The 25,105-nt window shown below is 42.5% G+C and overlaps 1 protein-coding gene and 1 non-coding gene across 2 annotated transcripts in view; both read right to left on the bottom strand.

Moving 5' to 3' along the window:
* Positions 1–25,105, bottom strand: part of LOC126474471 (membrane-bound alkaline phosphatase-like) — a 151,972-nt gene that overhangs the window by 26,225 nt on the left and 100,642 nt on the right. The gene's annotated exons all lie outside the window — the stretch shown is intronic.
* Trnaa-cgc (transfer RNA alanine (anticodon CGC)) lies at positions 3,681–3,753 on the bottom strand. The gene has a single exon. It is a non-coding gene; the product is annotated as a tRNA-Ala (tRNA).

The raw sequence follows: 25,105 nt of genomic DNA, 5'->3' as shown, positions 1-25,105 counted from the left end.
GTGTTGGGGAGCTCCAAAAATAGAGCATAGGCCATACGCCTTTCGCGTAGAGGGTCTCTCTTGATTTAGTCCTTCCGTTGTTGCTGACGCGCCCTGCAAGGCTAAGTTTCGTAGGGTCAATGTTTGGGAGGAAAATGTACACTGACGGAAAAATAATCGCAACACCATGAAGGTTCAAATGGTTCAAATGGCTGTGAGCATTATGGGACTTAACATCTGAGGTCATCAGTCCCCTAGAACGTAGTACTGCTTAAACCTAACTAAACTAAGGACATCACACACATCCATGCCCGAGGCAGGATTCGAACCTGCGACCGTAGCGGTCGCACGGTTCCAGACTGAAGCGCCTAGAACCTCTCTGCCACGGTGGCCGGCCACTATGAAGGAATTGTGCTATATAAACAAGAGTAGGTAGGCGTGGTTTTACATGTGAAAGAAGTTGTCTATTAAAATTTCACATCAGCCGCATAGGAACGGCGCTAGTAGCACCACTACGAGGATTTAAATCAGGTTTGCTTTAAATACAAACTGTAACGGTCTTGAGCGATAGTTAACTTTGAGATTGGGCGTATTGAGTTGATGTTGGTCGAAAACTGCTTTAAGGCGACTAAGAGACCATTATCAACACCTCAGTCAGCTGGAACGATGTCTTTCAATAGTTCTACGTGAAACTGGATATTCCTTCTGCGACACTGCAGAAAGACTTGGCAGGAATGTAGCCACTATATACGGTTACTCGCAGCTGTGGTAGTGGGAACATATCGTAGCATGAAGACCGGATCCCGACTGCCACGTGGCACTACCGAGAAGGAAAACCATCGTGTTCGGCGTATGACTTGGGAACATCGTAATGTATCTGCAGCGCCAATCTGAACAGCAGTTGGCACCGCAGTTACACAACAAGCTGTTGCAAATCGGTCATTTCAAGGACAGTTCCGAACCAGACCCCCTGTAGCGTGCTTGCACTGACCCCAAGTGACCGCCATTTGCCGCTTCAGCGGTGTCAAGCGAGAGCTCATTCGGGGGCAGACTGGAGGTCTGTTGTGTTTTCTGATGAAAACTGGTTCTTCCACGGTGCCAGTGACGGACGTGTGTTGGTTACAAGGAGGACAGTTGAGGGCCTGTAATGAATCTGTCTGCTGCTAGACGCGTTATCCCTACACCTGCAGTTATCGTCTGGGATGCGATTTCGTAGTACAGCAGAAATATTCCCGTGGTTGTCCCACGCACAATGACTGCAAATCTCTAAGTCAGTCTGGTGATTCAACGTGTTGTGCTGTCATTCATGCACAGCATTCCTATGGGTGTTATCAAACAGGATAACAGTCGTTCACATCAAGCTGTTGTAACCCAACATACTCTACTCAGTGTCGACACATTGCCTCGACCCAATCGATCACCAGATCTGTCTCCAAACGAGCACATATGGAACATCATTGGACGACAACTTCAGCGTCTCTACAAGAAGCATTAACCGCCCCTGTATTGACCGACCAAGTGCAATAGGCTTGGAACTCCATCCCACAAACTGACAACTGGTCCTTGTGCAACAAGAGGCAAGAATGTTTGCATGTAACTTTGTGGTGGTTACCGCGGTTACTGATGTATCAGCATTTCCATTTGCAATGGCTTATATCATGCTTTCATTTCTCTGTGATATTGCAGTGTTAATTAGTTAAATATGTTACCTGGACAAATGTGTTCCCGAAATTTCGTTACCTTACACTAATTACTTTTCGGTGGTGCGGTTCCTTTTAATCAGTGTATTTTGTCCATCGCTCTTCTCCTACGGTCTGGGAGAGACGTTGCGATGGTTAATGGGTAGTGGAGGCCGAGGCGGCTGTTGTGGCAGCACTTGTTAACTAGGCGGCGAGTTAGAACAGAGACATAGTAGTTGCGTTCCGTTTCTGTAAATCAGCTGCTTCTGATAATATGGGGCAATCGCCCATCAAGTGAACTACTGTGAAAGCTGAGTGCCTGCTTGGCTGTAGGAAAGTCTGGGCCCTGGAGGTGCAAGTTGTCTAAGTCTCCTTACGCCACAAAGAATAACACGGCCACAGGGCGATTGATATTAGTTAGACACATACGACCACAACAGCACGGCAATGACATACGACAGAGGATAAGACAGCAAGGTGACTGGTTAGAACTAAGCACCATTACAGAAAAAAATTCACTAGTACTCAACACGGCATACAGACAGGAACGACCGTACAAGATGTAAGACGTGTATAATTCTATTGTCTATTGTCAAACCACAATTTATGAAAGATGTTTATATTTTATTAATAGGATTAAGTAGGAATAATGAATAGTTGTCATTTTGGTAATAATTGTGGTAGCAGGGAATGTATGCACCAAAGTATTGTTGGCGGGAGAGACCGCACATTGATATAATTTTAAAAATGGCGGGCGAGACCGCGTGTGGATACATTTTAAGAAAAGAGCGGGAAGGACCGCGCATTGATACATTTTGTAATGGCATCAGGGATTGTCTGCATCAGAAAGCATTGTTGGCAGGAGAGACCGCACTTTAGCGTTCGTAGGAAGTCAGTAGTAAGCGAGATGTGAAGCGAGTCGGTAGCAGATCTGAAGCGAGAGGTTGAGAGGAGCAGAGTGCCTGCCAGCCTGCAACTATGATTTACAAGAGATTATAAACGGATGTACAGAGACATCAGCTAACTATTATCATAAGAGGAACAAATATTATTCAATTATTTTTTGAGAAACTCGAGACTACTGAAGATATGTTTGCGCAATGCTAGTTGTAAGATTATTGTGCGAAGTAAGTCCCATTTGAACGTTTGTAAAATCATTTCATTACCAACATTAAATATTGGAAGAATCGTTTTAAGAATGTAATTAATTTTTGCCAGCAATATTGCATTACTGATTATAATCCATCCCAAAAACCATCAACGTAAAACTTTGCCAAATTGTACTGTTGTCAAGAAAAAGTTTAACTATGAATTACGTAACTTCAGTCAAACTAATTAAAGAATAACATCAGCTTTGCTATTAAAGAATAATGTCAGATTTGGTAATAAATACAGCCACTTATTATGACAGCCCACCAGCAGCCAATAGAGTATAGTAAAACAGAGTAAGTATACTCATGTCGCAGTTCGCTGTAGCAGTCAGATGGTGATCCAGTAACAGTAAAAAAGGTAAGGAACAGTTTTGGGTTATTGCAGGTAACGACTGAGGGCCACGACGACGACACATTCTATGTTTCGTCGAAATAATCAGCAAATCACTTTTAAAAAGCAGCATTTAAATTTGTATGCGAAGATTGCACTTATAATTATTGAGAAAGAGAATTAAATTTCAAAGGGAAGATTTCATTTGTTATTATTAATCAAAAGATAGAAATCCTAAGGGAGGGTTTCATAGGTTGTTGTAGAAGGGAAGGTTGCGTAGCAAAAGAGATATAGAGGAGACGGGAAGGTTTCAATGAGACGGAGAATAAATAGGGGATCACCCTATAGGACAACACAGTACATGGAGGAGGAGGAGGATATTAGTGTTTAACGTCCCGTCGACAACGAGGTCATTAGAGACGGAGCGCAAGCTCGGGTGAGGGAAGGATGGGGAAGGAAATCGGCAGTGCCCTTTCAAAGGAACCATCCCGGCATTTGCCTAAAGCGATTTAGGGAAATCACGGAAAACCTAAATGAGGATGGCAGGAGACGGGATTGAACCGTCGTCCTCCCGAATGCGAGTCCAGTGTGCTAACCACTGCGCCACCTCGCTCGGTCACAGTACATGGAACGATTCCGACCAACAACACAACCACTGACTCAGATGACTGAGCAAACTCAGACCAAGACAACATGGGTACACAGAATAAAGTAAAAGTAAACAATAGAACAATGAAAACTAAAAGTGTATATACAACATCAGCCAACTATAAAAAATGGTTAAGAATTGTAATTATAAATAAGTAACACACAAATAATTGCTGAGTTTTATTTTCATAACGGATTATATTACAGAAATATACTGGTCTAAATCTTCTTTGGAAGCGGAGGCTCAACGAACTTCCGAAGCTCCCCTCCCACACAGAAAGCCATGTCATTGCCAGTAATTATTCAGGAAAGTCATATTACTGTCAAATGCCAATTAAGCTCTAAATTACCCGTAACAGATCATTCTTACGATGCATTCCTAGAAACAGGATTATAATTGTAAAATTAATATGAGAAATTAATACTGATTTATTACGTATAATGAAAACTTGTAAATAGCGTAATTCAATACAATTTGTACTTAGATCCAAGCAAATTGCTACCCCATCTGGGTCTGGCTCGGAGTTGTTCCAATGCCCTCTCACCGGGAGTAGGTAGTAGGTCACCTTCTTCTTTTAAAAAACCTCTCATGTCACCTGTTAGCTTCTTATTAAATACGGAAACTGTTTCTATTTTGTTTTCCTCAAATTGTATTCATTTCATACCAGTATTAACGTGTTCTTGTTGCTTTTGTTTTACTGCTGAAAACAAATTTTGTTAGAAATGTGGAAAAATGTGCTGTAGCATGTAAAATTGGAAATTGTATAACCCGATTTTTAAAATAGGCAGCAGGTTTTTAAATACGCGATAGACGAAATGAAACGAAATAAAATTAGACACTGGGATGGGAGTCAGTCTCTTAGTGTAATCTTTCCCCTTATACTTTCGTATGTAATACCACGGTACGAGCACATCTCAAAGTATGTGAAACGATACTTTCCACTAGTCAACAATCCACTGTTCACGGACAGGACTGATATATTTGAATGCGTGAGGAGTTTGTATGAGATGAAATGGAACCGCTGATACGAGTGGGAATATCTCTCACCGGTGGACTTAACGGATATAGAATATGAGCACTGCTTTTTCTCGTGTATCACACTAAGGTAGATTGGACACGGTTGTGACAGTTTTGGTTTTTACGTCCTTAGTTTCACCTGTATGTTGGTTGGGAGTAAGAAAAGTGCCAGTTACCTTAGTGTTTACATCCGTCTTCATAGATAGTGAGAGTTTATTCCTAACCACGATGGATATTTCACAGGAGCAGATCCAGCTAAACTATTCTTTTATCACAACTGACTGCATGCCAAATACGGTGGTGACAGAGGTTGCAGTCAGTAGTGGCATACATAAAGAATATTCAGTTATGATTTTAATTCAGTGGTACCTTTCTTTTGATTGCTAAGGCACTTAGGCAACATACTTTTAATTATCATATAACAGTCTTCCGCATTACAATCAGTCAAAAATACTCAATTTTATATTCAACATTATGTTAGTGTTGTTGTGGTCTTCAATCCAAAGACTGGTTTGATACAGCTCTTCATTCTACTCTATCCTGTGCAAGACTCTTCATCTCCGAGTAACTACTGCAACCTACATCTCTCTGTATCTGCTAACCGTATTCATGTCTTGGTCTCCTAAGAATTTTACCTCCAAGCTTCCCTCTAATATTAAACTGATGATCCCTTGATACCTCAGAATGTGTCTTGCCAACCGGTTCTTACTTTTAAACATGTTGTACCATAAATTTCGCTTCTTGCCAATTCTATTCTGTATCCCCTCATTAGTTACGTTGTCTACCTATCCAATCTTCAGCATTCTTCTATAGCACATTTCAAAGGTTCTATTCCCTTCTTGTCTAAACTGTTTATCGTCTATGTTTCGCTTCCATAAATGGCTACACTTCATACAAATACTTTCAGAAACGACTTCCTGAGACTTAAATCTATACTTGATGTTAACAGATTCCTCTTCATTAGAAATGTTGTTCTTGCCATTGCCGGTCTACATTTTATATCGTTCAAAAAAAATGGTTCAAATGGCTCTGAGCACTATGGGACTTAACAGTTGTGGTCATCAGTCCCCTAGAACTTAGAACTACTTAAACCTAACTAACCTAAGGACATCACACACATCCATGCCCGAGGCAGGATTCGAACCTGCAACCGTAGCAGTCGCACGGTTCCGGACTGCGCGACTAGAACCGCGAGACCACCGCGGCCGGCTTTTTATATCGTCCGTACTTCGACGACCATCAGTTATTTTGCTTCCCAAATAGCAAAACTCATTTTTACTTTAAGTATCTCATCTCCTAATCTAATTCCCTCAGCATCGCATTTAATTCGAATACATTCCATAATCCTCGTTTCTCTTTTGCTGATGTTCATCTTATTTCTTCCATTCAAGGTGCTGTCCATTCTGTTTAACTGCTATTCCAAGTCCTTTGCTTTCTGACCGAATTACAATGTGATCGGCAAACCTCAAAGTTTTTATTTCTTCTCCCTGGACTTTAATTCCTACTCTATTTTTTTCTTTTGTTTCCTTTACTGCTTGCTCAGTATATAGAATTGAGTAACATCTGGAACAGGCTACAACACTATCTCACTCCTTTCTCAATCACTGCTTTCCTTTTGTGCCCATTGACTCTTATAACTACCATCTGATTTCAGTACAAATTGTAAATAGTCTTCCACTCCCTGTATTTTACCCCTCCCACCTTCAGAATTTGAAAGAGAGTATTCCAGTGAACATTGTCAAAAGCTTTCTCTAAGTCTACAAATGCTGTAAACGCAGGTTTGCCTTTCCTTAACCTATCTTCTTAGATAAGTCGTAGGGTAAGTATTGCCTTCTGTAAAGATTCGTGTTAGTATTTTCCAACCGTGAATTATCAAACTGATAGTTCTGTAATTTTCACACCTGTCAACGCCTGATTTGTTTGGAATTGGGATTATTGTATTCTTCTTGAAGTCTGAGGGTATTTCCCCTGTTTCATACATGTTGCACACCGGATGGTAGAGTTTTGTCATGACTGGCTCTCCACCTCTCCCAAGGCCATCAGTAGCTCTAATGGGATGTTGTCTACCCCCGGGGCCTTATTTCGACTTACGTCTTTCAATGCTTTGTCAAATTCTTCACGCAGTCTCACATCCCCCTTCTCATCTTCCTCTACGTCCTCTTCGCTTCCCAAAATACTGCCTTCAAGTATATCTCCCTTATAAAGACCATCTATATCCTCCTTCCACCTTTCTGTTTTCCCTTCTTTAATTAGGACTGGTTTGTCCATCTGAGCTCTTATTATTCATACAGGTGGTTATTTTTTCTCCAAAGATCTCTTTTCCTTTAGGTAGCATATACCGTATTCCTAATGACACATGGTTCTACATCGTTACATTTATTTGTATTCATCTTCGTCTGCTTCATTTGCTGCTATTCATCGATTAAATTCTTTTTACCTAATTGATCCTCCGCTACCTTCACTATTTCATCTCTCAAAGCAATCCATTCTTCTTCTGCTTCAGATCTTTCTCCTGTTCTTGTCAATCGTTCTCTAATGCTCCCTCCGAAACCCTCTACAGCCTCTGGTTCTTTCTCCTTAAATTCCTGCCTTTTTGCAAATGGTTCAAATGGCTCTGAGCACTATGGGACTCAACTGCTGAGGTCATTAGTCCCCTAGAACTTAGAACTAGTTAAGCCTAACTAACCTAAGGACATCACAAACATCCATGCCCGAGGCAGGATACGAACCTGCGACCGTAGCGGCCTTGCGGTTCCAGACTGCAGCGCCTTTAACCGCACGGCGCCTTTTTGCACTTTCTTCAGTTTTAATCTGTAGTTCATAACCAATAAATTATCGTTAGAGCCGACAGGTGCCCCTGGAAATGTCTTACAATTTAAAATCTGGTTGCTAAATCTCTGTCTAAGCGTTATATAATCAATCAGAAACCTTCTGGCCTCCAGTCCTCTTCCACGCATACAACCTTCTGTCATGATTCTCAAATCAACTGTTAGCTATGATTAAATAATGCTCTGTACAAAATTCTACCTGGCGGCTTCTTCTTTCATTGCTTTCTCGCAGTCCATATTCACTTACTACTTTTCCTTCTCTTCTTTTTCACACTAGCGAATTCCAGTCCCACATGACTGGGGTCCGTTAATTATCTGAATAATTTCTTTTATCTCATCATACATCTCCTTAATCTCCATATCTGCGGAACTAGTTGGCTTATAAACTTGTATTACTGTGGTGGGTGTGGCCTTCATGTCTATCTTGGCTTAATAATGTGTTCACTATGCTGTTCATAGCAGCTTATTCACATTCCAATTTTTTACTCGTTATTAAACCTAAACCTGCATTACCCCTATTTGTTTCTGTATTTTCGCCCTGTATTCACCTGACCACAAGTCTTGTCCCTCCTGCCACCGAACTTCACTAACTCCCACTATATCTAACTTTAACCTATTCTTTTCGCTTTTTAAATTTTTTAACCTACCTGCCCGCTTAAGCAGTTTGACATTCCACTCTCCAATCTGCTGAACGCCAGTTTTGTTTCTCCTGGTAACGACGTCCTCCTGAATAAATCCCACCCGGAGATCCGAATGGGGGACTATATTACCTCCGGAATATTTTACCCAAGAGGATACCACCATCATTAAACCACAGAGTAGAGCTGCATGCCCTCGGGAAAAACTACGACTGTAGTTTCCCATTGCTTTCAGCCGTTCGCAATACCAGCACGGCAAGACCGCTTTGGTTGATGTTACAAGGCCAGATCAGTCAATCATTCAGACAGTTGCCCCCGCAACTAATGGAAAGGCTGCCGCCCCTCTTCAGAAACAACACGTTTGTCTGGCCTCTCTACAGATACCCCTCCGTTGTGGTTGCACCTACGGTACGGCTACCTGTACCTCAGAGACACGCAAGCCTCCCCGCCAACGGCAAGATCTATGGTTCAAAATTATAAATTATGGGTAATCAGTAACACACAGGAACAACAGAAATTATCTACACATTAAAACTAACTGAAGGTCAACTATGACTTCAATATGGATGTAAATGTGTTCGTAGAAAATTAGAATTTAACGTAACGGAAAATGAGAAGGGTGGCAATCCTTCTACTTAACGAACTAAAAATAAACAATTCGGTGTGATCAAATCTCTGATCAGACTCAACACAGTTATGGCAAATACAATAGCGACCACGATCTGCGCTCTGTAAGTGCGACCAGTGTCCACATTTTCCTTGGTGTTGCACCCACGTTTCTGCAGGCCTGCTTTGCGTGTTGCGTGTCAAACAAGACAGAAAAATTCCTCTTCTTCTGATAATCGTGGAGGTGCTTCCATTTTCGTTCTTTTTCCTTGCCTTTTTTTCTTCAGTGAAATCTTAATGAGTTTTCTGGTTCTGCTTGACGTTCCCTCGTCGATTCAGATTTATAGGCTGTTCGCTTTTTTTCAAGCATGTGTCTATAAATCGTTTCTTTTTAGTTTTGTGACCTCGATTTCCCATTCTTCTGGGAGGACCTTTTGGGCAAGGCCGTATTTTTTCTGTCAAAACAACTGGTAAAAGAAGCTTAAAAGTAAATGGCACTCGATGGAAGTACACATTATTGCACCTAGGAAGAATAGTCAAAGAATCATTCAGTAATGAATGAGAGGAACCTAGTGTTATGTTACAGCCGTACCCACAAAACGTGTTACAATTGTACCCATCCCAGAGAACCGGTGTCCCATCCCCACCAATAACACCAATCATCCATCTGATTCAAAAAGGAACCACTGTTACTTCGCGTCTAATATCTAATACATAAACAGATAAACATTCAGTCTTCTATCTATAGAAACAAAACCGTAATTAACAAAATAATTCGATTGCGTAAACTAACTCTCGCTCTCCAGAATACATTATGGGTCCCGGCAGGCTCTAGTCGCGCGAAATGGCTGGCGCAGTATTGTGGAACATGTTCCAAGGGGCAAGCCATGCATATTTGCCATTGTACCCCTCCCGTCCTCATAGTTTCTCCAATAAGAGCTCTCTCACAATCGTACGAAGCCACAATCTTATCCAGTCTACTTTGCTGGCGATCTGTTCGTTCTGGTTGACAATCATACCAGCACTACCTAACTGTGTCAGAATGATTTAAGGAGCGTCCGTTCTTGTGTGGTACCGCAGGTCACGAGAACACACAAGTGGGTCGCTATGGGGTGAGATGAGTGTCGTTTGGATCCAGTTCCCTCAAATCTCCACGAGATGCGCCCACCAGCTGAATGGAGATTGAGCAGGATGGATGTCAAACGCTATGGGAGTTCCCTCGAATCCATAAGGCGGCGTTTCGGCACCATCTTACCTTCTAAAGTGGTGCTACAAACTAATAGGTAAGTGGTTCTTCTTGAGTTGTTTATGAGTGTATGCCAACGATAAATTCTGCAAATAACATCGCACAGTCGTGGTTGGCTATGTGACTAGATGACTGGTGATGTGCCCATTGCCTCCTCAGAGTGCATTCCTGGTGTTCACCTACTGTCCGAAGTGCAGGGTCTCACACATTCACTTTGCACGTTATGTCCACACTAATAATTTGTCTCTTCTGTTCAGGTGATGATTTTAAAGTTAGTATGGCTAGTTTTCTGAACAGACTGTGTACCAAAGAGTCATGATTCTTCATAATCAGGAGGTGTAGAAAGGATAGATATTGGTCCTTTTCCACCTCCACAGTAGATTTTACTTTGACGTGAAAACTGTACAGTTGCTTTAGGAAGTCAGTGAGTGTTCCTCAACATGGCCCCACGCGACGAAGGTCTCATCCGTGTACCTGCGCTAAACTTGTGTTTACAAGGTGCCAAGGCAACCAATTTTCTTTCGAAATGCTCCAAAAGTAAATTGGCACTTTGGTGAACAAAGACGTAACATCAAAGTTGCCCAAGATGTGGTTTAGGTTCTTCAGATTCCCAGTGTTATGTCTGGAATCCTTTATGTACGTTTTGATCTTTCCCACGTTTGACTGGAGTAGAGAGGCCAAGTATTTCGCCAATTGACACGCCGGTGACCATGATGCACTTATGATCAGTCTTAATAATGCATGTTTTTGTGGATTTTTTGTAGCCCTTATAACCAAGCGTTGTTGCACAGGATCCTCTTTAGGTCCGCCGTGACTAAAGAAACCTTGATTAACGAATTCATATTCCGAGTAATCCACTGCAGTGCAACCGCGCCTTCCTCTGACCCATCAGATCCGCCATTTACAACTAGCTAAGATGATAGATATTCACATACACGACAACAGTTTCAGCCAGAAAGAAGAAAGTGTCAAAGTAAATGGATCCTGGATTCAGAATTTGAAGCGAACGACTATTACTTGTAGCAAGGTTATACCATAGCGATAATGTTCACAGAACAATTCTCAGACGTTGGCCAGAAAGGTACACATAATCTCCAGCCACAGGATCGACTCCAGTCAGCCACAAGCCATTGAGATTGAATCCTTGGTAATGCCAGGCACTCGTGGTGGTGAAACGTCATGAAAATAGTTAAACAAACATCACCCGCAGGATCCGAGGCAGAACCTAACAGGGACTGTGTGACTTCATGTAATAATCTCCACAGATGATTCATCATAGTTAAAATACTATACTGATGGAAACAATTATTACTCCTGGAAAGAGAACGATTTTTACCCGATGGTAGCATATGCCACATGGGGGATTGGAGATGTACTGATAACAGTTTCAGCTTCGTCCGCCAACAGACAGCATAGTGGCATTGCTACCAGAACTTCATCTGTGTCTATTCTTTAATAGAGAATATTCACAGCCAGAAACCTCAGTCTGTTGTAGACGTGTGAAGCAAGCAGGCAACCAGGCCATGGAGATTCGCTCGTGCTTCCTACAGACAAGTTAGGGAGTTTGAAAGATGTCAAACGGCCTTCCGAGTGTCGGGATGGTCCTTCCGGAGAATTGCTACACAAGCTGAACGTTCTGTGTCAACTGTGCAACAATGCTGGTGTCAGTGGTCACTCGAAAATTCATCTCCCCTTTGTAGAGGTTCTGGATGCCGACATAGCACAGAAGACGGCCACGATGGTCGTATTGTAAAAGCAGCAGTGGTTCATCGTACAGCTAAGGTAGGGGACTTCTGAGCCCGGAAGTGTGAGCCCAGAAGGGTCAGGACGAACTTTTGTGAACAAGTAATTAACAATGAGACTACGGGCACGACACCTCAAGCCCGTCTTCAGCTCACACCACAGAACCGACGTCTCGACTGGTGCCGTCACATGTTCACTTGGAAGATGGAATGGCGCGACGTGGTCTTCAGCGATGAAATCTGATTCTGTCTACAGGCGAGTGATAGTGGTTTTCGCGAATGACGTAGACCTGGCGAGCGCTGTCTCGTAGACTGCATTCGTGAAAGACACACTGGTCCCACCCACGCCTTATGGTCTGGAGGGCGATAAGCCATAACACTCGTTCAACTTTGATGTTTGGCGACGCTAAAGAGCTCTGAATAAGTGCAGAATGTTGTTAGACATTTTTGCAACAGGAAGGTGATGTGTTCTTCCAACAGGGTAGTGCTACCTACACTTTGCTCGTGAAACTCAACGTGGTCTGCATTATGTGAATTAACTTTCCTGGCTAGCATGATCTCCGGACGTCTCCAGTCGAGCTCATATGGGATATGACGGGGTGAAAAGTGACTCGTGTGACTCGTCAACCAACAACTCTTACAGAACTACGTCAGCAGGTCGAGCAGGCGTAGCATAGCGTACCCCACGACAGTAGTCGCCATCTATGAGATCGACTGGATCCCAGAGTCAGCGGCGGCCCTTGTGGCCGAGCAGTTCTATGTGCTTCAGTCTGGAGTCGCGCTACTCCCACGGCCGCAGGTTCGAATCCTGCCTCGGGCATGGATGTGTCTGATGTCCTTAGGTTAGTTAGGTTTAAGTAGTTCCAAGTCTGATGACCTCAGATGTTAAGTCCCATAGTGCTCAGAGCCATCTGAACCATTTGAACCAGAGTCAGCACCTGCATTTCCGCCCTTGGAGACTACACTACGCACTGATTTGAGCATTTCAGCATCGGACGATAGCCGGTACCTCAGAATCGCTTGTGCTGTTGATCTGTAAATGTAATCGTGTCCTGTACTCCATATGCACTATTATAACAATAAATACTGAATGAATTAGAAACCTCTAAAAGGATGTAATAATTGTTTTTCCTGCAGTGTAGTATCACTTGGAAATTTAATAGCTAGGAAGTGCACTGAAGCCAAGATGCAATGGCCACAGGAAAAATGTGAAGTCAGTAAACGGTCGCTGACACTAGAAACAAAGGCGAAACGCAGAGGAGAGAGAGAGAGAGGGAGAGAGAGAGAGAGAGAGAGAGAGATCTGATAAACAGAAAGAGAACGATGAAGACTGCTGCAAGGGGGAGACAGCAGCCGTTGCAATTAATAATATAAGCAAAGCCAAAGAATAATCAAACGACGTCCATAGGGTTTGTCAACGTAGAAAAAAATATTCGATGATGCAAACTGTTGCAATGTGTTCAAAAGTCTGAGCAATATAAATCTTTCGCGCCTATTGTACGATCTCTACATAGAAGAACGAATGACGAAACTAAAATAAAGATTAAGGAGGCGATTAAAATTCAGGGTGGAAGGCAATCAATGATAAGCTTTGCTGATATTATTGCCATCCACAGTGAAAGTGAGGAAGTAATGCCAGACGTGTTAAACGATATAAACAATTCGCGAAGTAGTCGAAGTGAACCAATTCTGCTAGCTTGGGTGGAATAAAACACATGAGGAAGCAAAGAGAACGTAAAAAGCAGACTAACAGAGGTCAGAACGGTATTCCTGGCCGAAAGATGTCTACTTGTATCAAAAGTCGGCCTCAATTTGAGGAAGAAGTTTCGGAGAACGTACATTTTGAGCACAGGATCTTACGAGTGTGAGTCGCGTACTGTGAAAAGAATGGATAAGAAGGGAGTCGAAGAGTTTGAGACTTTCTAATACAGAAGCCTGTGGACTGATGAAATAAGAAATGAGGAGGTTCTGTCTTGAATTCTCTAGGAGAGGAACATGTGTCAAGTATGGACAAGAAGAAGGGAAAGGCTGATAGGACAGGTGTTTAAACATCAAGAAATAACTTCCGTGGCAACTGAAAGACGTGCACAAGATAAAAAACTGTAGTAGAAGACAGGTACTGGAATATATCCAACAAATGAGCACGTTGGGTTCAAGTGTTACTGTGACATGAAGATGTTGGCACAAAAGAAAAGGCCGTATAAAAATTGCTCGGAGGACTGCTAAGCTTAAAAACATTATACTCGTTTTACAGCAAACATCGAATTCACATCGCTCTTTCCACGCATAAAATGCAGATACGTGCGTGTTGTTGCCGTTAACTACTGACGACTGTCACCGTTCTCCACCAGCAGACTTGTTCAGGGAAAAGAGACAAGAATCGAGTTTGAAATTTCCATAACACATTCAGACAGTGCTGTGACGCAAAACTACATTTTCTTAAATGGAAAAAAAGAATAAACATTTTATCTACATGTTAGATCCCACTGCTCAAAACCCATTTAGAAAATAACTTTGTCTTTTGCTTCACATCACAGCATTTTAATTCGTGCGAACTTTCGTAAGGGTACTATAGCGTGGGCATGGCGTATGTGAGCTATCGCTTCCGCTAACACATCGTACTCACACAGTGCTTCGCGAGGTGAAGAAAATCGATATGGCATGTGGTTGCGTGTCGAGGGCGTGGGTTGCGTAACAACAATCTGACAGAGACGTTTCTGATGTTCGCAGTGCACGGCTGTCAGAATTACCAAATTGCACCATCTCTCGCCTCTGTCGTCTGCACGCGAATGCTAATGAAATGAATTTAGTGACACAGTAAGGCTAGAATTACTTGACTACCAAAGTAACTACAACTCGTTATTACATTATCCAGCGGAGGAAGTTTTATGAATAGGGCTGGGATTTTTATGACCTACAAATCACCATAATGTGAGCAAAAATATGCTACTACCACCAAAGATTTACAAAAATGGATATGATAACATTACTATATTAAAATGAAGTAAAATTTCTGTTGTAAAATAATAAAAAGTTAGTTTTTGATAACGAAATATTTATTTATGAGTAACATTCACAAGAGAAACAAGCGAAATTATGTCGTTAGTTGTAGTATGTTTTTATGTTCATATCAGAACACAGTTAATATACGATGTACTCGTTTTGTACATTTTCATTTTTACGTCAGTTTATCAGATTTGAGTTGGAATATAAAATGACTGGCGTTTATTTGGTAATAAATATGCAACCAGTCCCGTTTTTACGATTTATTCAACCATGAACAGGTTTTCAAGCCACTGCAGGTTCGTCTTCAAATGGAGGTGTTACAGAAACATTATCTTGTGGTCCACTGCTCGTATAATAACACAAGGTTACACGACTTTAATGCCAAAAGAAGAAGTGTTTCCATTTGATAGGGGATTAAATCAAATGAAGAATCCTAGGAAATGTAGCACGGGTGAATTAAATTGCATGAAAAAAGTTCTTCACTTCTTGAAAGAGTGAAAATGTAACTTATATGACCATTTTCTTACTAAAATACGCCCTGTCAGAAGGAAATATGCATAATATAACTTAACAGATTACGGAATTTCGTTTAGTTTATTCACAGCAAGCATTTATTTGTATTTAAGAAACATTTCGGTCTTATCGAAAAATATACGGCCCCTTTCATAAAATCTTGGCCCCAGTTACAACGATAGTAGAGAAAACAGCGAATCTACTGTATGTTAGCTACGACCCATGTGAATGTACACCTTCATTTACATTATCTGTGAGCATACACTGAGATAAACAAAGTCATGGTATACCACCCAAAATCATGACGGGTCTCCTTTTCCACGGCGTATTGCAGCAGCTCGACGTGGCATGTCCATGGCTTCGTTGGGTCCGCTCCAAACTCGATCCCTAACATCAGCTCTTGCCAACTGAAATAGGGACTCATCTGACCAGGCACGGTTTTCCAGCAGTCTAGTGAACAACCGATATGGTCACGAGCCCAGGAGATACAGGTGATATCATACTGACAGCATAGATACTCGCGTCGGTCGTCTGCTGCCATAGCCCATTAACGCCAAATTTCGCCACACTGTCCAAACGGATACGTTCGTCGTACGTCCCACGCTAGTTTCTGTAATTATTTCACGCAGTGTCGCTTGTCTGTTAGCATTGCACTGACAAATATATGCGAACGCCGGTGCTCTCGCTTAGTAAGGCCGTCGGCCACAGCACTGTCAGAGGTTATGCCTGAAATTTGGTGTTCTCGGCACACTCTTGACACTCTGTATCGCGGAATATTGAATTCCCTAACACTTAAGTAACTGAATGTCCCACGTGTCTGTCTGCCACTATTATTCCGCATTCAGAGTGTGTTAATTTCCGTCGTGCGGCCGTAATCACGTCGGAAATTTTTTTACATGAATCACCTGACAACAAATGACAGCTCCGCTAAGGCACTGCCCTTTAACGCCTTGTGTACCCGATACCACCACTATCTACATATGCGCATATCACTCTCCCATGACTTTTGTCACCTCAATGTAAATAGGACCGTGTTTTGTGAACAGACTATCCGGACTGGGAATACACTGTTGTACACCAATTTGGAAGTGAGTGTCAATACGTCTGCCATTGTTTGAGACGTCCATTAACAATTAAATTATTATTGTCTTTTTATATTCTGAGCTAGCGACAAAACATGGAAGATACTTCTTATGTGGTTCCTGACGTAATGGTAAGTCAACAACAGGCACCCGTTTACTAGTCCCCTGTAGAGGCAAATACTATAGCATTTACTTGTGGTCTGATAATAAGTTCGAGATGCATATTATAACAAAAAATTTAGTCAGTAACGTATGTAAATATGAAATATTTCCAACAGCCTGTGTTCAATACCTGTAACATGTTTTATAAGAGTCAAATACGAAGACAAACAGCCTGATGCTAAGTAACTCTATTGTGGTAGCAGTTTCAAGGAAGAAACCCTTAGCATATGTATGTATAATCCAACAGTATATTGAAAATGAGCTTTCTGTCTCAAGCGCTACTCAAGAATGTTGTGAAAACAGAGACCTCTGCACTCTCGCTACAAAAGAAATTGATAGAGAAAGTAACATCTCGTGCATTCCTAAGAAGAGATAGGTGTGAATCCTACAATAATTTACGCAATCAAACCCTGGCCAAAAATATTTCACTAAATCTCAAGGTGTTCTTGTCATAAGTAAAGTTTAATAACAGGTCTAAAAATTCAGTATCTCGCGGGTCGGATTGGTAGTGAAACTGATGTCTGCAAACAGCAAGCAGAAATATTAAATTTCGCGTTTAAAAATGTTTTTACGCATGAAAATATAGCCTAATGAATATTTGACGGCAGCGCAGGCTCGCAAATGAGAGATGTCGATATTAGCATCCCCTTTATTGTAAAACACAATTACATACAGGAAACAAGACACGAGACACTGGCAGAATGCCAGAGTTTACACTGGATACTCTGCGGAAGTAGACGTTTCGGTAGCTCATGTTTATCGAGAATTTCCTGCCCAAGGGATCGCCTCTTGAGTCCGGAAAAGAGAGCAGGTCTTTCCTGTGTACAAAAGCGGTAGAAGATCAGGCGCACAGAGTACTGGTTAGAAATCTTCATATGGATTGCAATAAATGTTGCTAATGTCTACTGTATATATATATATATATATATATATATATATATATATATATATATATATATATATATATATATCCGAGCTGATTTCTTGAAGGAACCTTCTTTCCCCCCCACCCCACCCCCCTAAGTACATCACGTTTTGGAATTAAAAATAAATAAAGTATTGGAAATTTTTTTAATTATATACAGATGAAAGCCACACTTAAATATTACTTTTCTACATGGTTGCCATTTAAATTAAGGCACTTATCGTAGCGATGGACGAGCTTGGAAATTCCTTCGTCGTAAAATTCGGCCGCCTGCAATGGTTTTTCATTGTCATCTGAATCCTCATACCGTTGATAATTGTCAATCCTTCCCCCTGGAAGGGACAGTTTCCCACTCCAAGAGTGAGAGGGTGTCCTGATCTTCTATTTGTTCCTGCGCCCTCTTTGACAAAGCCGTTGGCAGAACGAAGATGATTCCTTACAACGAATGTCTTCGGCCGCCATTGCTGAAGATTTCTTAATCAAAAAGGCGACCTCGGGACCGAAGATAATTAGATTACTAGATAGAAGCTCTACCATTTCTTTCGCTACCCCTTTTTCTTACTTTTTTCCTTTTTTCATCTTCTTTCCATTTCTCATTCCTTCACCTTCTCAGCCTTGCTTCTGTGCTTTTTATCTTGTTAGTCGAAACATAGTTATTCTGGAAGGTGAAAAATGGTAGCTGATCTATCTATTTCTTTTGATGTGACAACTAGTTATTCCGTTATTTATTTAAAGTAAATCTCTTCTCGAAAGTTAATAAGAAGACGTTAGTCAAGAATGCATTTTCATGCGACAAAGACGCCATCACGAACACCTCAACGAGGTCTTGTGAAAGGGCTACGAGAAGCTGCATCCTCCTTCTGCAACAATGCAGAAAACCTTGGCAAGAATATAGCCACTGTACATAATTGCTGGCAGCGGTAGTCACGAGAATGTACGGTCGCAAGAAAGACGGGGCTCCAGATGGCCACTTGGCACTACCGAGAGGGGCGACCATCGTAATCTGTGAGGGCCTCTGTCCCATTGTACTCCATGTGTAGCAGCAATTTGAGCAGCAGTTGGCACCAGAGTGACACAACGAACTGTTACAAATCGGTTTTTCAAGAACAGCTCCGAGTCAGATGCCCTGTAGCGTGCATTTCACAGACCCAAAACTGTCCCATTTGCGGCTTCAGTCGTTAAGCGAGAGCACATTGGAGGCAGGGTAGATGTCTGTTCTGTTCTCTGATCGAAGCTGATTCTGCCTCGGTGCCAGTTATGGCCATGTGTTGGTTAGAAGGAGGATAGTTGAGGGCCTGCAACCTACCTTCCAGCGTCCTAAACACACTTGACCCACACGTAAGTTTATGATCTTGCGTGTGATTTGGTATGACAGCAGGAGCTCTCTCTTGGTTATCCCACTCATCATGACTGCAAATTTGCACATCAGTCTGGTGATTCGATCTGTTGATATACCACTCAACAACAGGATAACAGGGGATGCTTTCCAACAAGGTAACACTCGTCCACATACCGCTGTTATAATCCAACATGCTCTACACATTGTCCACTTGTTGCCTTGGCCTACTCGATCACCAGATCTGTCTCCAATCGAGCACATACGTGACATCATCGAACGACAACTCTAGCGTCATCTACAAACAGCATTAACCATCCACGTGTTGAGCGACCGAGTGCAAAAGGCATAGAATTCCATGTCACAAACTGATGGCTGCAACACAAAGCATCCTTTTGCATGCTTTCTTTCAACATTCTGATTCTAACAGTGGTTATTAATGTGGCAGCATTTCACATTTTCAATGTCTTATCTCGAGCTTGTATCAGTTAGTCACCTTGCAGTGTTAGTCCTTAAATATCTTACCTAGACAAATGTATTCCATAAATTTCACTACTCTCCATTAGTTATTTTTTGGTGTTGCAATTTTTATTCCGTCAGTGTACTTCACTTAGTACTTAGACAAAAGTCTACTTCTCTCTGCACATCTTAGAGACCATTCCGGAAAACTGAGTCGAGGTTCTCGTCTATCTTAAATTCACCATACGACTGTTGGATACGAACCTACAGTTGCAATTATTTCGTTTCCTTAGAACACCACGTACCCATCTGACATTAAATTTGTAAATATTACCTCTAAAGACACAAATTTACAGTATTTTAACGTGGTTAAATGTATTACTATGAGAGTATAGTTTGTGAACAGTAGTGCGTCTAGGAAACGCTGGCAGACAGTGCGGTTAATTGGACCTTTTCGGTTGTGGTTACTCTGGACTATCTTATATGAGTTGGTTCATGCACGTCTAAGGAAATTGTATTTGAAGTAAATCATAAATTCATTACGCCAAAATTTTAGTAATAACGGTGAGTTATATTAATCATTCTCTATGATAATTAGAGCGATTTGCCTTAACCACTGGACAGGAAATCTTCATTACGACGGCATACAAATAAGTAAAACTTAGCCAATGACATTGCATACGTGGCTTACAGTCGGATTAAATGATTGTTAGCAGCCTCAAAATATAGTTAAATGTTGCGTATTTTTGTTGTACTTGATTTCCAGCGATTGTATGAAGTTTGTTGATTGGTTGATATGGTGGTCATTGGTTGTTTCGTGCTGTTAGTTAACATGTCATTTTTTAATTATTTATTGTGTTTCTTCTGTATTATAATTTATTTTTGTTAAAGGTCATTATAATCACATTCAAAATAAAAATATGTATGATTAATTTTAGGACACCTCATTCACGGCTGATTTCATTTCCATAAATTAAATTACACTAATGTCATTAATTTACGACACCGATATCTCCGACAAGTTTGTAAACGTACCAACGTGCTCCGCGATACACTTCCTCTGTATGTCGCTGCGTGACACACCCATGCTGCGGTGATCACGAAGTTTTTCGTTGCGACAATTTTGGGTAAATGTTTCTCCGTTTTCTTGCTGCTTAAGATTTGTTTGTGTACTCATTCTTTCAACGACTTCCTCTGTCGTCGTCGTAAGGTGTTCCCTGCCACACTAAAAGGCCCTGCCCTACTTTCGTATGCTGTTGGCCATGTTATGTGATTGAGACGTCACGGAACTTCCACATGCTACCGGAAATAATGTCATTGCCTTTGATGTCATTAGCATTGATACTAATTTCAATATATGGTAGGTAACTCTTTTATACCTGGGCTGTCTTTCAACATCGAATGGCCGTTTCCATGCACCACTTACGGTATAACCATCGCCGCAATTAATATTATTCCAACAAATTCTGACCTCAATAGCGGCTCTGACGACAGACCTCAAATGGGAAGATGCACGGTGTATGAGTATCGCTACCAATTTTCGTCCGTCACAGTCATCACAGTATCGTGTGGCTGCATACAGAGGTCTCGTGACATCGTGAAGTTCCTATGAAATAAGTCGGCCAACTACATACGAAAGTACCACAGGCTCTGTTAGTACCACACTAACTCCTCACGATGACGACCAAGGAATCAGTTTAAAGCTCGAGTATAGAAAGCAAATCTGATGCAACAAGAAGACCAAGAAACATTTTGTAAAGATCGTGCCAAAATAGGCCTAAACGTCGGCTAGAGCAGCCACGTTGTCTCAGCCCAACAAATCTTTAAGATGCTGTGTTGTGTGCAGCGGCTTGTAGAGACCAACGCGCTTGCAGGTGGTGAGACAATTGACAGGGCATACAGGGTCACATCACATATTCTTATCTCTCATGGGCGCGTTCGAGGCTCCGGGAACAAGCACACTCCATCACTTTTTAAGGAAGCGTGATTCCTGGTTACCAGCGGCAAAGGACCGCCTGCCACCCCGAAGAAACACAAAAGGGAAGATCACATCCTGCGGTGATACGGTGTGGACGCCTCCGGAGCGGTCGCGCATCTAGAAAGTGGGCAGATGAATGTTCATAAATATACACATATGAAAAAAAGTTCTGCATCACCCTGGTTCCTAGGACTCCTGAAGAAAGACGTTGACTGTTGATATTGTATCACAGACACAGTCCTTTTGACTGTTTAGAGATGTCACTAAACCCTCCCAAAGATGTAAACAATCATGCATGAGCAGCGCCTATTAGACGAAGGGGCTCCGACAGCCGATCAGTTCAAGTCATTCCAACAGGATGGGAGTATACGGATCGTGTTGTTTGTAGTTCACCCATGCCTAGACGGTCAATATCTCTGTTCTTTCGCGTCCGCATTATTGCTTTGTGCCAGGAAGGGCTCTTAAGAGGAGAAGTGTCCAGGCGTCTCGAGTGAAAAATGGTTCAAATGGCTCTGAGCACTGCTATGGGACTTAACATCTGAGGTCATCAATCCCCTAGAACTTAGAACTACATAAACCTAACTAACCTAAGGACATCACACACACCCATGCCCGAGGCAGGATTCGAACCTACGACCGTAGCGGTCGCGCGGTTCCAGAGTGTAGCGCCTAAACCCGCACGGCCACTCCGGCCAGCTCGAGTGAACCAAAGCGATATTGTTCGGACATGGAGGAGATACAGAGAAACGGGTACTGTCAATGACATGCCTCGCTCAGGCCGCCCAAGGCCTGCTACTGCAGTGGATGACCGCTAACTACGGATTATGGCTCGGAGGAACCCTGACAGCACGCCACCATGTTGAACAATGCTTTTCGTGCAGCCACAGGACATTGTGTTACGACTCACAGTATGATGCGCAACTTCACTCCCGACTCCCGACGTCCATGGCGAGGTCCATCTTTGTAACCACGACCCCATGCAGCGCGGTAGTGATTGACCCAACAACGTGCCGAATGGACCGCACAGGATTGGCATCACGTTCTCTTCACCGATGAGTATCTCATATCCCTTCAACCAGACAACCGCTGGAGACGTGTTTGGAGGCTACCCTGTCAGGCTGAAAGCCTTAGAACATTGTCCAGCGAGTGCAGCAAGGTAGAGGTTCCCTGCTCTTTTGGGGTGACAGTACGTGAGGCCGACGTATACCGCTGGTGGTCATGGAAGGCGCCGAAACGTCTGTACGATACGTGAATGCCATCGTCCAACCGATAGTGCAACCATATCGGCAGCATATTGGCGAGGCATTCTTCTTCATGAACGGCTATTCGCGCCCCCCTCGTGCACATCTTGTGAATGGCTTCCTTCAGGATAACGACATCGCTCGACTAGAGTTGCCAGCACATTCTGTACACATGAACCCCATAGAACATGCCTGGGATAGATTGAAAAGGGCTGTTTATGTACGACGTGAGCCACCAACCACTCTGAAGGATCCACGCCGAGTAGCCGTTGAGGAGTGGGACAGTCTGGACCAACAGTGCCTTCATGAACTTGTGGATAGTATGCTACGACGAATACAGGCATACATCAATGCAAGAGGAAGTGCTGTTGGCTATTAGAGGTACCGGTGTGTGCAGCAGTCTGGACCACCACCTCTGAAGGTTTCGATTTATCATGGTACAACATGCAATGTGTGGCTTTCATGAGCAATAAAAAGGGCGTAAATGACGCTAATGTGGATTTCTATTCCAATTTTCCGTACAGGTTCCGGAACTCCAGGAGTCGATGTGATGCAATACTTTCTTTGAAGTTTGTATATTGTGTGGGTCAGTAGTGAAAAACTTCTTTTGTGGACCTGCCAAACTGATGTGACATCACGTCACATCAGGTCATTGTGAAAGGATATAGTCATTTTGCCTTTCGACATCAGCAGATAAATGTCTTGCATCCTAAAGTGTTGCTTAATTGATTGTCAACTGCTATTTACAGTAGTGTGCAAAAAAAAATGGTTCAAATGGCTCTGAGCACTATGGGACTTAACATCTATGGTCATCAGTCCCCTAGAACTTAGAACTACTTAAACCTAACTAACCTAAGGACAGCACACAACACCCAGCCATCACGAGGCAGAGAAAATCCCTGACCCCGCCGGGAATCGAACCCGGGAACCCGGGCGTGGGAAGCGAGAACGCTACCGCACGACCACGAGGTGCGGGCAGTAGTGTGCAACACAATGTGTCACTGCCTAGTAAAATAGCGCGATTTAGCTCGCTGGACACTGCAGAAGCCATGACATGATTCTTAATTGCGATTCTGATCATCGCGGTTGGCAGTACATGCTCTGCAACGTGCTCCCATACTGGAAACGAGGTTGGTAAGTTCCATTGGCGGTGCATTCAACACCAGTGCTGAACGTAAACTCGTATGGTGGGAGTAGGGAACAAATAATGCATCCACCAACATCGTCGAACATGATAGTTGTGGTGGTGCAGGTGGAGGTTGTTATGGTGTGAGCATGCATAATACTGCATGGATGTACTGAACTCTCGATCATTGGGCACGCTACATTCACCGGTCAACGGTATTTTGACACAGTACTCATTCCCCATGTGCTTCAACGACCATCCATCAATTGTCAACCGTGCTGGTGCAACAATGGAACTCTTTACCAAGGTTATGGCCAGAATGCGAACACGTTGTAGATCATGCATTGTCGTCTGTGGTGATTACACACCCTATTAAGGACAATGTTCGGCGTTTTGTAATGTCCAAGGATCATCATGGATAGCGGTGGCTTGAGCTTTATTATTGTGTTAGAACAAAAGTGTCATTTTTGATCACCTCCTTGCGTATTTACTTCAGTTACGTACTGTACTACGCAGTAGCATCTCTTCCTACGTATGGTCCAAGTTTCATCGTGTATATTACTTTGCAGCCACACCTCATATGAAAGTTACTTTCGTCGTTAAGTTTTGCACACCGATGTAGCAGATTTATGGAAGAGATCGAAGCGGCGTCAGAGGTGAGTGATCTACGAACCGACCGCCTCTTGCTATTACGACAAGCGGCATCAAACGAAAATTCGTGGTGAGTGTTAATTAAAGGTATGAGACGACATTCAACTACGACCCCCCAAGTCTAAGATGGATGGTCCCACCCATCACGATCTTTTCTGCTGGGTACATATCTATCCAGAGTATGGTAAACCGTTCTTTTAGTTTCAAGTTCCTCCTTGATTTTTGACACTATTGATTCTTTGTCTAGGTTACTGAACACGTAAATCTTTCTACTTGTTTCAGTTGCCCTTTGTATTATGGTAATCACTGTTACTACAAGTGACTCAGTATCACAGATATCAGTTTCGATGTAGAAATTCTGAAAGAGGTCAGGTTTACCTGTTACCTTTAGATATAATATATTTCCATCATGAGTGGGTTTCGAAGCCATATGTTCTAGATGGATTTCAGAGAAAGCTATTAGTAATACTCCACAGTGTGCCGTGTCAGGCCCACCACTAACAAAATTGTAACTATCCCAATATTATTAAATGATTACAGTCATCTACTAATTTTAATTTTAATAATTAACCGCCTCAGTTGCACCCTTTGCCTAGAATTTACCTAGGTTTCAGTCGGGATAACCCAACCTTCTTCAGAATAACAGTAACTACCGTTTGTCCATAGCGGACATCGTCAAGCTAAAACTACAAATCCATAAATTATCGTCTTATCTGGAACTGCCTCGGCCCCACTTCGCGACCGCGATGCGTCGGCCACG

The sequence above is a fragment of the Schistocerca serialis genome, chromosome 4 (genome assembly GCF_023864345.2).
Source record: "Schistocerca serialis cubense isolate TAMUIC-IGC-003099 chromosome 4, iqSchSeri2.2, whole genome shotgun sequence".
NCBI lineage: Eukaryota > Metazoa > Arthropoda > Insecta > Orthoptera > Acrididae > Schistocerca > Schistocerca serialis.
The sequence above is the reverse complement of the archived record's forward strand: the minus strand, read 5'-3'. Positions and strand labels throughout refer to the sequence as shown.